The following is an 11802-nucleotide window of genomic DNA, read 5'->3' on the forward strand; positions in this document are numbered from 1 at the left end:
GGACTGACCGCAGTCTGTTTGGAGGTCAAACAAAATCAATAGCCTTTCTCTCCAGTCTGTCTCTAAACTAAGCTTCTTTCAAAGACATCCAGAGAAAATGGATCATCTTTTGTTGGTGTGTGTGGGGTTTGGGTTGGGCTTTTTTTGTTTTGCTTTTTTTAAGTGGTCAAACATTCATACGAGTATAAGAAACTCCTTCCTTCCCCAACATAGTCTGTTTGGAGGTCAAACAAAATCAATAGCCTTTCTCTCCAGTCTGTCTCTAAACTAAGCTTCTTTCAAAGACATCCAGAGAAAATGGATCATCTTTTGTTGGTGTGTGTGGGGTTTGGGTTGGGCTTTTTTTGTTTTGCTTTTTTTAAGTGGTCAAACATTCATACGAGTATAAGAAACTCCTTCCTTCCCCAACATACTGAAAGGATTGTATAGAGGTCAAAACTGCCCATCAGTTTTACTACACAATAGATGAGTTATCCAGTTCTTGGGGAGGAAACCAAGCTGGAGGCCGCTTCACACTCGGTAAGAGAGGAAAAAATAAATCAATGTATTTGCTTGATCGGGGTACGTTTAAAGCTGGTTGTCAATTAGTTCAACACAGTTTGCTGTTACAGAGCACAACAATTTAGCCCCAGGAGCTGAAGTTTGCTGCGTTTCCTCAGATTCCTCCTGCTGAGAGACAGATATCGGCTGCAGCAGGTCAGGCACCGAGGAGGAGGAGCGGGGCTGGAAGTCACAGCCGCAGAGTGAAAGGGAGCCTGACATCGGGTACAGCAGGACTGGGGACTCCTTCCCTCCGTTCAAAGTACACAGTAAACCGGATTCGTGTCCAGAAAGGAGTAGAGATGATAACTGGTTATTGCACCGGTACAAAGTGTGCCTCTCCACGCCGCAGCACACACCTTTTAAGATAAACTATAGTTTATGTACCCTTGTGCAGATGGTATCAGCTTTACAGGTACAAGTGGGTCACCCCAAGCTGAGGGAAAGGGCAGAAGGACTGAAGCGGTAGAATGGAAAACTTTGCCTACATCCAACTTTTTAAATAATATAAATTCTTAAAAATCTCAATACCAAAATCACAAGGAGGAATGGGAGGGACAAACAGTGAAAAGACACTTCCTAAGGGTCCCACTGAATGCATCTGAAGGAGAACCGCTGCTTTCAAAGCAACGGATCATCGACGACTTTATCTGCCAGTTCTGTTCTGACAATCAGTGTTGAAAGACACTCACCAAATCACAAATAATTCAGGCTGGGAAGGCTCTCCAGAGGTCATCCAGCTCAACCCTCTGCTCAGAGCAGGACCATCAGGCTAGACACCATCGCTCCTTAGCCGTGCTCCAGCTCCCCTGCAACAGGTTGCTCTTCCCGAGAAAGCAGACATCCTTGTCTTGATTTAAGCATACCAAAGGGTGCGTGGCCACTGCGTCAGAGATGTGGCTGGAGAGGGACGGACACATCTGCAGCTGACTTGGGGCCCAGCGCAGCAAAACTGAGAACAGACCGCAGCAGGAGCGAGCTGCCCATGGCCATCCCCATGGGCCTCTGCCGTCCCCGCAGCCGCGGCCCACGGAGCCACACTGATTCACATTTACCTAGCGAGCATCCCACACCACTGATGTTTGCTGCTGTCGGTACCTATACTAGCTATATTAACGCTACTGTAAGTCTCTAACTCCCCTTCTGAGTGCCAGCACCGGCAGCGACGCGCAGCCTGACTCATCCGCCCCCCTGCACTCACATATGCCGCAGGAAGAAGGGTTTGTTCCACCAGCCGCCGTAAAGGGCACCTCATTTCTGAGCGAACATATTTAGCATCTTCTAATTAGGATCTTAGCTTCTTCTCATGCCCACGCAGGTCTAATAGTTCCAGCGCTAGAAAATCCTGCCGAAGCTCAAAACAGGTTACAGCAACGGTGACCGTCAAATGTTCACCCAAACTCATTATGGTTGCAAGAACAACCAAGGCCAGTAGCTAGAAACAAAAGTGCAGTTTCTTTGCAAGGCTTTTTACCTCCCCTCCTCCAGTCCTCCCAGGTGGAACAATTTACCCGGTGACTATACAGCTCTTACAGTTGCTTGTTAGCACCCCCAAATTAGGAGGTGTAAAGTCAATATCCTTTTGCCTATTTACTCCTAATGAGTCACCACTCAGAAACTTAACTTGAAAAAAACGGTTACAAATGCAGATGCAGCAGCAAATGAAATAAAGGCAGGAATCACCACTGAGCAAACGTCGCACAAAGGCAAGGGGCTGGGCGCACCACGCAGCACCCTACCATTGTCACCGGCTAAAACCTAACAGCTTTGATTTGCCTCCCGCCGGCTAAAATGGTTTGAAATGCAAGGTCTTAACAAAGGTGCAAGACAGAGGAGGAATGGGAGGCACTGCTGGGCACTTAATCTCCTTTCAGTCTCACACAGGAGCTCCAGGAACGGCTCTGCTGAAGTCGGTGGAGTTTCATGAGTGTAGGAAAGCGGATAATCAGGCCTCAGCTGTAACAGAGATCCAGCCCTGTGATCCCTCCATGCAACCAGCAGAAACATTATTTGGGATTTATACTGCAGTTACCTTCAGGCAAGCTCCTTTGCTGCTGAAACCTGGGACAACATCAGTGATCCCAACAGGACAAGAGCAGCTTTCAGCAGCTGTGGAGTTCACCCTCCGCCTCGACACAACGTGTGACTTGAAACTAGGAACCCAAAGCACCCCTCAGCCTGCTCCAGCACTCACCCCTGCAAAAATCTGCCAGAGCAGTAACAGGGGTTTTGTGGTGAGGATACCCCTCGCACCCACACCACATGGGGGGCACGGACACACCGTGAGCCTCACGACTGTCCCTGGCCAAGCGTTGAGGCCATTTGAACATCATTTTTTTAGCTTGATCTGGTGTTTAGATGCCATCCTATTCTTAGCCCTTCCCTGCTGCTTCTCCACACTGAGGTCTTCACCGCCTCCAGCGGCTGTGGGTGATGTCCCCCGCTGCTAGAGCTCCCTCTCACATCTGACCACCCTTTTCCTCTCCTGCTTGTCCTTCCAAAAGCACTTGAGAACATCAGGTATAAACCAAGCCATACCAGCCACACCAACCTGAAGCCAGGATCCCAAGCATGTGTCATCTACCACATGCTCAAACGCCAAAGGCTTGCGTCACCACCGCGCCGCTCAGGCGCAACGTCCGTTCCTCCTCCGTCCCACCAGCCCAGCTCCGGGATGAGGAACAGAAGCAGCCGAGCGGCGTCAGAGAACAAGGACTCCTCTCCACCGTGCTACCTGGGGCCGGATCCTTCCAGCCAGCACAGCCATCCAGTTGCGATCGCTGGGAAACTGCTTGTTGGAGAAGACCCAAAACCCGCCACAGCTAGAAGGCGGCAGGGTCACGGCAGATGGCAGGATCTTTTCCTTATTGCCTTGGGAAGAAAGGCACCCTTTTTGGCAGCTGCGAACGCAGAGGAGGAGAAGGCCTTTTGGGCACTCATTTCAGCTTTCAGAGACGTGGGCAAAATAAATCTGAGCGCTACCCAGTGATTCTTCAAGCTCAACCACTCCAGGCAGCAGGACAGGCACATCCCCAGAGGGACTACAGCAGAAGTCAGGGAACACAAAGCTCAGGAGACGTTTAGAAGGTCTCAGCTCCTATGTCACCGTAAAAGCACGAATTGTCTGTTACGGGCATTCAGAAAATACTTAAAATTCATCAGGGACCAAAGCGTGCGCTATTTATTGCTGGCGCAGCTCATTAAAAGGGATGCTCACAGAGTGCAGCCACGCGAGCATCTCCCTCCAACCCCAATACCCCCTCTCTTCCTCACGCTAAGACAAAATAGGGGTTTTTTACTGGGCCTTCTCACTCCCTTTACTTCCAGCTCGCCTTCCCCTTCTTGCGAGCGCCGAGACCGCAGACGCTCTACACGTGTTCTCCTCTGCATCCGACTGGCAGGCAGTCTGGAAAATGCCAGTATTGGAACGGCCTGAATTCAGCGGTTTCTGAATGCTGATCGGACACTATTTCGTTCAAGCCACAGATAGTCATTTTTGGGGGGTATTTTCAGCTCCCTTTTTGGACCCTTCCAGATTTCCAAGCGTCATGCATCAGCAATTTCTCCTCTTCGGAGCTTCATTATTTTCCACCTTTCCGCCGAGCCTGAGGCTCGGTGCAGTTTTGTAGGGGACCAGGCTCTTCCCTCCTCTTCCAGACGGCCACGCAATGCTACTGGCGTTGTTAATGTTTGCTGTGCTCCGCCTCGCAGCTGCGGAAATTCCTGACTATCTGGTTTTTAAAAGAGCTGAGGTGAAATATGAGCGATTAAAGTGCCTTATTTTTTTATAAAGCCTAATGCTTTTTCTGAGGAAACCCCAACCTGGAAACAGGAAAGGTCTCGCAGCATCTAAAAACACCAAATAATTACTTCTAACCAGGCTACTGATGTGGTCTCCATTACCATCATCTCTTTAGCATCTCCCCATTTGCAATGCTTTTATCCTGACAGCACACCTACGAGGTGAGGGAACGGTGCAACCCATGTCCTGGAGATGAGGGAGGGACACACGAGTTGATTGAGAGGCTGAAATTCGTGCCATTTCGTTATACGTGAGGAGCAAAGGTTCTTCTCTCTCCACTGTCTAGAGGGTCCAGCCTCAGTGTCCCACCACCTAACCTGGGCAAAGCGGAGTGCGGGAGATGCTCCAGCTGAGCAACGTGGCTAACACCCCCAACAGTAAGTCTCCAGGAACACAAGCTACTGACTTCAGGTCTCTTGAATGGCAACCTAGTGAGATCCCACGTTATCTTCAAGCAGAAGTGTGCTCTTTACACACCAAGTTTTGAATTTCCCATCCTGTCTTTAATCGGGCGTGCTCTTAATAGGGTTATTGACATCTTTTATTTCCTCCAAATGTTTCTTATGAAGGACAATTCTTGACAACATGCATGGCAATGTACACCAAAGCCAAAATTTACAGGACAATTTGCTGACGATGTTTTCCTCCCCCCTTCTCCAAAGTTAAAGCAATTAAAAAACCCTTTCAGAAATGTAGACTAGCCTATTCGCAGGGTACTTTTAATTGCATCCCAAGAACTGACTTGAATTCATGACTGGCCAAATGCTTAGATATGGGAAAACCTCAGATACCACAACACAAGGCTTGATAACAGACACTACTATAAAACAACCCAATAATAAACCCAAAGGAGCTCTCTCAGTATTAGTGCATAGAATCACTCATGGCCTAGAAATACATTCAAAATTATGCAAACCCCTTCCAGAACTTCATCATAGAATCATAGAATGGGTTGGGTTGGAAGGGACCTTAAAGATCATCTCCCAGCATCCACCCGGCAGTCCCCAGCTACAAATTTCAGATAAAAGTCATCTTTGTACTCATATGCACAGTGCATTTTCGGAGTCACGGAGGAGAAAGGGAAGCCCTAACTTTGTTTCTGCGTTATTTCATCACAGCCAGGGAAAGAACATTTAGCAAAGCAGCTGCTTGAGCTTCATGGGAAAAAACCGTAATCACAGCAAGGCAGGAACAGATAATATCATATTGACCTGTCTTCAGGGTCTGGCATTCACATTTTCATAAAGTGTCTCCGAAGATAAATCACTATACTAATAATATTTGTATTGATTATCTAAACTGAAGCAGCAATCGACTCCATTGTCTCACTTCCTCTTAAATTGCTCACAGATGGGATCCTATTTCCTATTCTGCATTTCTAATGGGAACACTTAAATCACAGCACAGAATTATATACACACACAAACTGTTAACAAAAACCCTTTTATGACTCGCATGAAAATAAAGATTTTTCACTTTGTAGCTCACTTTCCACTCCACACAGAAATTAAAAATGACAAATTATCAGCAGACCTCTGAATTACTTCTCCTCGTTATTTCTGGGTCCCTAATATTTACTGACAGACAGGCCTGTGTTTTCCGGACCCTGCTCGGTGATTACGGAGACTTGAAGTTTGGACACAGAGCTAAAAGGTGATTTTTTATTCTCTGTGAGGTCAAGGCTCTTTAAGCTATCTCAAGGTCCAGAAGTAGGGAAGTCAAAAATCACTGTAGTGTCAGAGGAAAAATAAAAAACAGCTTCTGCTGTTGCTACAGGCACAAAACGGAGCGCTGCAGAAAGAGCTGAACTTCAGGTGTGAAGGCGGCCGCAGTGGGAGTTTGGGCTAGCAGCTATCAAAACCAAAAGTAAAGGAAATTGGCAACAACTACATCCTTTGAAATAGGTTTGCCATGAATCAAAAGGCTTGGATTTTTCTTCCCAAACTTCTCATCCCGCCTATGCAGAGCTTTCCCCTACCCTGGCCCAGGCACAGAATATGGCAGAATAAAAAATAAAAAAGTCTTAAACGCGCAGATGGTTCGTACAAGATGCTTACAGCGCATTTCAAATGGCTGCCGAACCTTTCAGAGTTGCCTGGAAGGTGCGGGCGGCCGAGAGCTCCCGCTCCAGCTCCAGCCGCCCCGCACGCGCTTCAGCAAAGCATCCCCCCGCCTGCTTCCAAAGGAAAACTTCGCCGCTGCAGATGAGAAGGGGAGACATTTTAAGGGAAAAATAATAATAAAGCGATCAGGGGATGTTGGGCAAGAAGGGGAAAAAACCACCAGAGCCACAACACAGCAGCTGGACGGCGAAGGCTGCTCCGGCTCAGGCCGGTCCCCAGGACCCATATGACTGTACAGCTGCCATGGTGAATGATCATCCCTTACGCTGGGGTCAGCTCTGCCCCCGGGCTAAGTAAGTGAAAATAAATGGTTCAGAAGAGAAAAGGTCTTTTCAAAAAATTATTTGTCTTGTTGTCATGTCAAAACTGTAATGGGAAGAGACTGGAGGCAGCGATACGTCGTTTAAATAGGAAACAGCCATCCTGATGGTTCAGTGGAATAAATTACAAAGCAGATCCCAGCTCCTGCGGGGTACCGGGCTGAGCTGCAGCGGACGGGCAGCCCCTTCGCGCCCACCTGGTTCCTGGGAAGAAAAGCGAGTTTCTGAAGGTCCAGCCTGTGGAAATACAGCTATATTTAACTAACCCCAATTGCTACTTGGGCTGCATCTCCCATCCTTCTTGCAGGCTAATTCTGTGCCTTCCAGCCACAATGAGTTTAGTTTTTTCTTCCTGGTCTTCCCAGGAGGGGGATCAAAATTGATTTTAACTATTCTAGGAAGGGAAAGGGTTAATCAGGTTTCCCAAGGCAGCTTGCTGTTAAGGTGCCAGAAATACTGAGGGAAAGGAATGACTTGCTAAAGATGGGACAATGGCACTGGTATTTTGCATTTGTTTCCAGGCTTTGAGATAGAACAAATGGGAGTCATTAGTGAAATGAGTTTAGGGAGTTCTAAATTAGCTGTCAGGCAGCCAAACCCGAAGAAGTGCTATGTCAGCTCATTAATTCTGGAGAGCACAGGATTACCCAAACCTAGGAAGGAATCCTGCAAAATTTAGAGTCAATTAAAGGAGGCTATTTTGCTACAATAATATTTTCCACACATATTACACCTCTTCATGGAACAGAGCCCACTTCTACCACAAATGAAATCTCTGGCGGGATGGAGTGTGGCTGATGTCTAGACAGCCGTAATGTGCTCTCCATGGGCTTGTCCACTGGCATCTCTGGGAAGCTCCAGCTAGAAGAGAAGGCGGGGACTGCAAGCTGCGGAGCACATCACCCAGCTGGGGTGGCCCCAGGAAGGAGGCACCCGTCTCCCCGAGCTCCTCACTTTCCCCGTACCACCCGAAAAAGCACATCTGTACGGGGCGTGACGTTCTGTACCAGGAACGCCCATGACACGTGGAGGTAATGCCCGGCATCACGCACGCACACCACCTCTTGAATTTGCTTCCCTCCTTGGTCTGCCTGACCCCAGATTTGTCGACACCCTGCTAGCAAACCCTCGCTTTGCTAACCCCCCCAAACCTCCTGTCCCAGGAGCACCTCTTGAGTCCTGAGCTGAAACCCACTGAACTCGGGGGGAGTCTTCGCGAGGACTTCCCTGGCCCAGGGTCCATCCCCCGGGTGGCTGAAGAGGCTGGCAGCGGCGGGGTGCTGAGAAGGAGAGCTGTCATACCTGCGCGCTGCCCCTTGCCCGGCGTGTCCTCGAACAAAGCCTCCCTTGCTGTAGCCTAGAAGCTTTATAAACGAGAAGGCTTATAAAATAGACGGTTTACAACCTTCTAGGACACCCAAGAGTTTTTTTAAACTGTGATAGACGAGGTCAATGGACAAAATACCACTGGAGAGCAACCTGGAACACACTGACTAATAACCTACCTACACATACCGCGTCCCAGCCCTCAGGACACCCAAGCGCTCGCCGCAAATAAAAGTCACCTCCAGGGAGAGGGCAAGCCCAAAGACCTCTCACGCCCCCCTCGCCTCTCTCCCGATGGCTATCACTTCTCATCGCCCCGCAGGACAGCAGTAGCCGGGGACAAATTAAAACAAAAATCACATGGCTGTGAAATACAAATGAGGCAAAAAATGCCTTCACCCAACCAAGAGAGCTCTGTCTCCCCAACTGCGCCGGATACAAAGATCGTGAACAAACAGGATAGAATGTCTTCTGCCTTTTGTGAAATGAAAATAAATGAAAGGATCTAAGGTTTCAGGTCACTGATCCCTCTCTTCCCTATCTGTACCATTTATCGGAGGTAGAATATAAAGGTTCCAGGTCCTTTTCTTTTTTCTGTCAGCACTTTAATGGTTGTTTTTTCCCCTTCCCCCTTTCATTTTCTGAATGAAAGGACCACTTAGGAACCTGTAAAGTAATAATAAGCTTATAACAGGAATATTGTTTTTCTGGGCCAGTGCAAACTCCTTCTGAATAGGTTGAAGAGATTAAAGTAAAAATGCAATCTGTAAATAGATCAGTCTTTTAATTAGTTTATAGTCTGTTAAGAGATAATATTTTGCTCACATAGATCGTCTGTTATCTAAAGATCTCAGAGCACTTTAGGAACATCAATTAAGCCTTAAAAAAAAAAACAACCTTGGGAGATAGGTAAGTGTATTTAGATTAATTAGTGTTGCTGTGAGCAGCAGGCATTATTATTAGATTTAATTTAGTCCAATAATTGACTTATCTGTTAATGGATTCTAATTCATCTGAGAAGGGATCAAATCCATCTGATTAAAAGGATTACATCGACTCAATTAATTCTATTAACTGACTTAATTTGCCATTTAATAATTCGACACATGGGGCCAGATCTTGGCCCCGAAGAACGCATAAACCAAAAATTACATACCAGAATTATTATGCCAGCAAAACTATGCACTGCAGAGCATGCATTTTTCCTTGCACATGGCATTTGCAGACCCGGACAAAACATTCAAGGGGGCTTCCTCCGGCCGGATTCCCCCAGCCCTGCGGTATCTTCTCTCCCTGACCCAGGGCTGGCTGGTCATTTTGCTGTACTCGTGGTGGCTGCCTGGAAACGAGCAATTCACTGCCTGAGATCTGCCACCTCCCCTCTTTTCTGGGCATTCTCTTCAACCAAGAGGTGAGAAGTTTTACAGAAGTCAATAAAACCTTGCAATAAAACTAACCTCCCTTCAAAGGCAGGACAACCCTCCAACGCCAGCCATTTGGAAGCTGTATATGTGCAAAAAAAAAAAAGAGGGGAAAAAAAGAAAAAAGCATCTCTTTACTTGGATACTGTCCTTTAACCAGTTGTGAATGAATGGGAGGAGAGGGGAAAGAGGTGCTAAAACGCTATTAGCTCCCCCATCCTTAAAACTGGCTAGTGCTAACTGCTGGTGATGAGCACTATGGACCTTAGCCACAGCCATGCCGCTCCACAGAGCTTCCCACATTAAGGCTGCGTCTGCGTTGCCCTTGCCTAATGGTACCTTCTCTTAATGGGACTGAGTCGTTGGGAGAATTTGAGGCTGGAGCCAGCTCACGGGCACCTTTTCCCACGTCCCTTGCCTTTTCTCAGACACCGGCTCTCGCTCATCCTCCCAAAGCCTTCCCCGGGCTGTAATCCTTAGGACATCAACCCACATCACCTCCACCATCATCCCCGCCGTCAGCGGGGACAGGGTTAAGACAGTGGAGAAGCGGTGGGAGACGGCACCGTCTGCAAGGGCGCCGTCGCCAAGAATGAGCTGGGCGCTCCCCAGCGCTCAGCCTGGCTCTGACTCACCGTGCCAGCGCAGAGGAGTAAAAGAGGGAAGGAGAGAAAAAGGGCAGGAGGAAACACAGCCATCTGCTGCACGAGAGGAAAGGTGTCCTCCTTCAGAGGAAGATCCGGCCAGCAAGACGGAGATGTGGATCAAAAGTTTGCAACTGTTAAGATCCCCAGACCTGGTTTAAACCTCTCTCTGGTCTTGATCAAAGGTTACTCCATAATAATGCCTCGGGGGGAGGGGTTCCCAGCACATAATGAATCCTGTGTCATTGCCTTTGTATCCAGTTTTGGCTGTAACACAGATGGTTCTCACTTCAGTAACTCTGACATCTCTCCCCCCTTCATTATCACAGCCAGGAGCTCTGCGTGGTCACATCCTGGACCTCCATGTCCCACCTCGCTGTCTCCCCGATTATCATGCTCTAAGCGTTCCCGTGCCAAGCAAGATGATGAACAGATTTCCATAACCTTTCAGCACGGCTAGGGATGGGAAAGCTTTGCAGCTTGACGTGTCAAGGAGTTTTATTAGGAGGGGGAGGGAGCAGGCAGGGGGTGTCAGCAAATGGCCTCCGCGGCCGGAGCGCTCCGGGTTGTTAGCAGGACGCCAGCAAACCGGGAGCGGAGAGGATTTGGTGGCGAGCAGCGACGCAGGCACCGGGGAGCTCCCCGGAGGGGAAATCTCAGGCTCTGCAATTGTGCAGCATCGCCACCCGTCACGAGCACGCTCCTGCGCGAGGATTTGTCGTTCAGACACGATTGCATATGTATGAAGGGGACAAGATGGGCTTTGACACATAAATTAGCACTTGTCAGCTGCTCACGGGCACACTTCCCTGCTGCACCCCACGGTAAATGCTGCCTTCTTTTATGGAGAGGAAAACTACATCACGCTACCTGACAGTCGCTGTGGGCAAGAGCGTTCGCTGGGAAGGCAGCAGCGAGCACGCAGCGGCCGGTTTACATATCAAACCTTGAGGATGAATGCAATAAAATGACACAATAATTAGCAGCCAAGTGGCACTTTCCTCTCCTGTTTTATCTGGAAATTTGGGAATGACAAAGGACAAGGTTGATGAGACCTCGGGGCAGGGCTTTCTCTGAGAGATTGGGTGACTCTACACAGCAGCCGTGGGGGCTCATTTCACACCAGCCGGGTGCTTTCTAGCTGTCACCTCCCGTGGCACAGCTCGCCCTGCTCCTCCGCCCGCCTTGGCAGCGGCAGTAGCTGCCCTCTGTGCTAGGCACGGCGTGTCCCTCACCCTGCCCGAACCTCCCCGAGGGAACAACCCTCCCCAGATTTCGACCCGCCGTCATCATAGCCCACCTCCTCCTCCTCACCAGTGCTGCACGTGAAGTCAACCTCATGCGAACACGCGTGCTAGCCAATGCATACACGCACCTCTGCAGCAACCCATGAATGCACAGGGCTGTACCTCCATAGGAGAAAAAGGACCAGTTCTCTGAACAGCCCTAAAATCCTTCCAGCAACCGACTTGAGCAAAAGTATCTCTGCCGCAACCATCTCAAAAGGTACCAGCATTACAGAGTTTTTCCATAATTCAGCCTGCTGGCAGCATTTCTAGCATGTTGCTTGTGTGCAAATCACAATGAGAATAGCTGAACACGCCGCTAGCCCAGGAGAGATTCAAT

General features: G+C 48.8%; 1 protein-coding gene across 1 annotated transcript in view; it reads left to right on the top strand.

Moving 5' to 3' along the window:
- Positions 1–11802, top strand: part of LOC104081137 — a gene marked incomplete at its 5' end in the record, with an annotated part of 16300 nt that overhangs the window by 1040 nt on the left and 3458 nt on the right. The window lies entirely within an intron of this gene.

Source organism: Fulmarus glacialis, unplaced genomic scaffold, assembly GCF_000690835.1.
Source record: "Fulmarus glacialis isolate BGI_N327 unplaced genomic scaffold, ASM69083v1 scaffold21890, whole genome shotgun sequence".
Lineage (NCBI taxonomy): Eukaryota > Metazoa > Chordata > Aves > Procellariiformes > Procellariidae > Fulmarus > Fulmarus glacialis.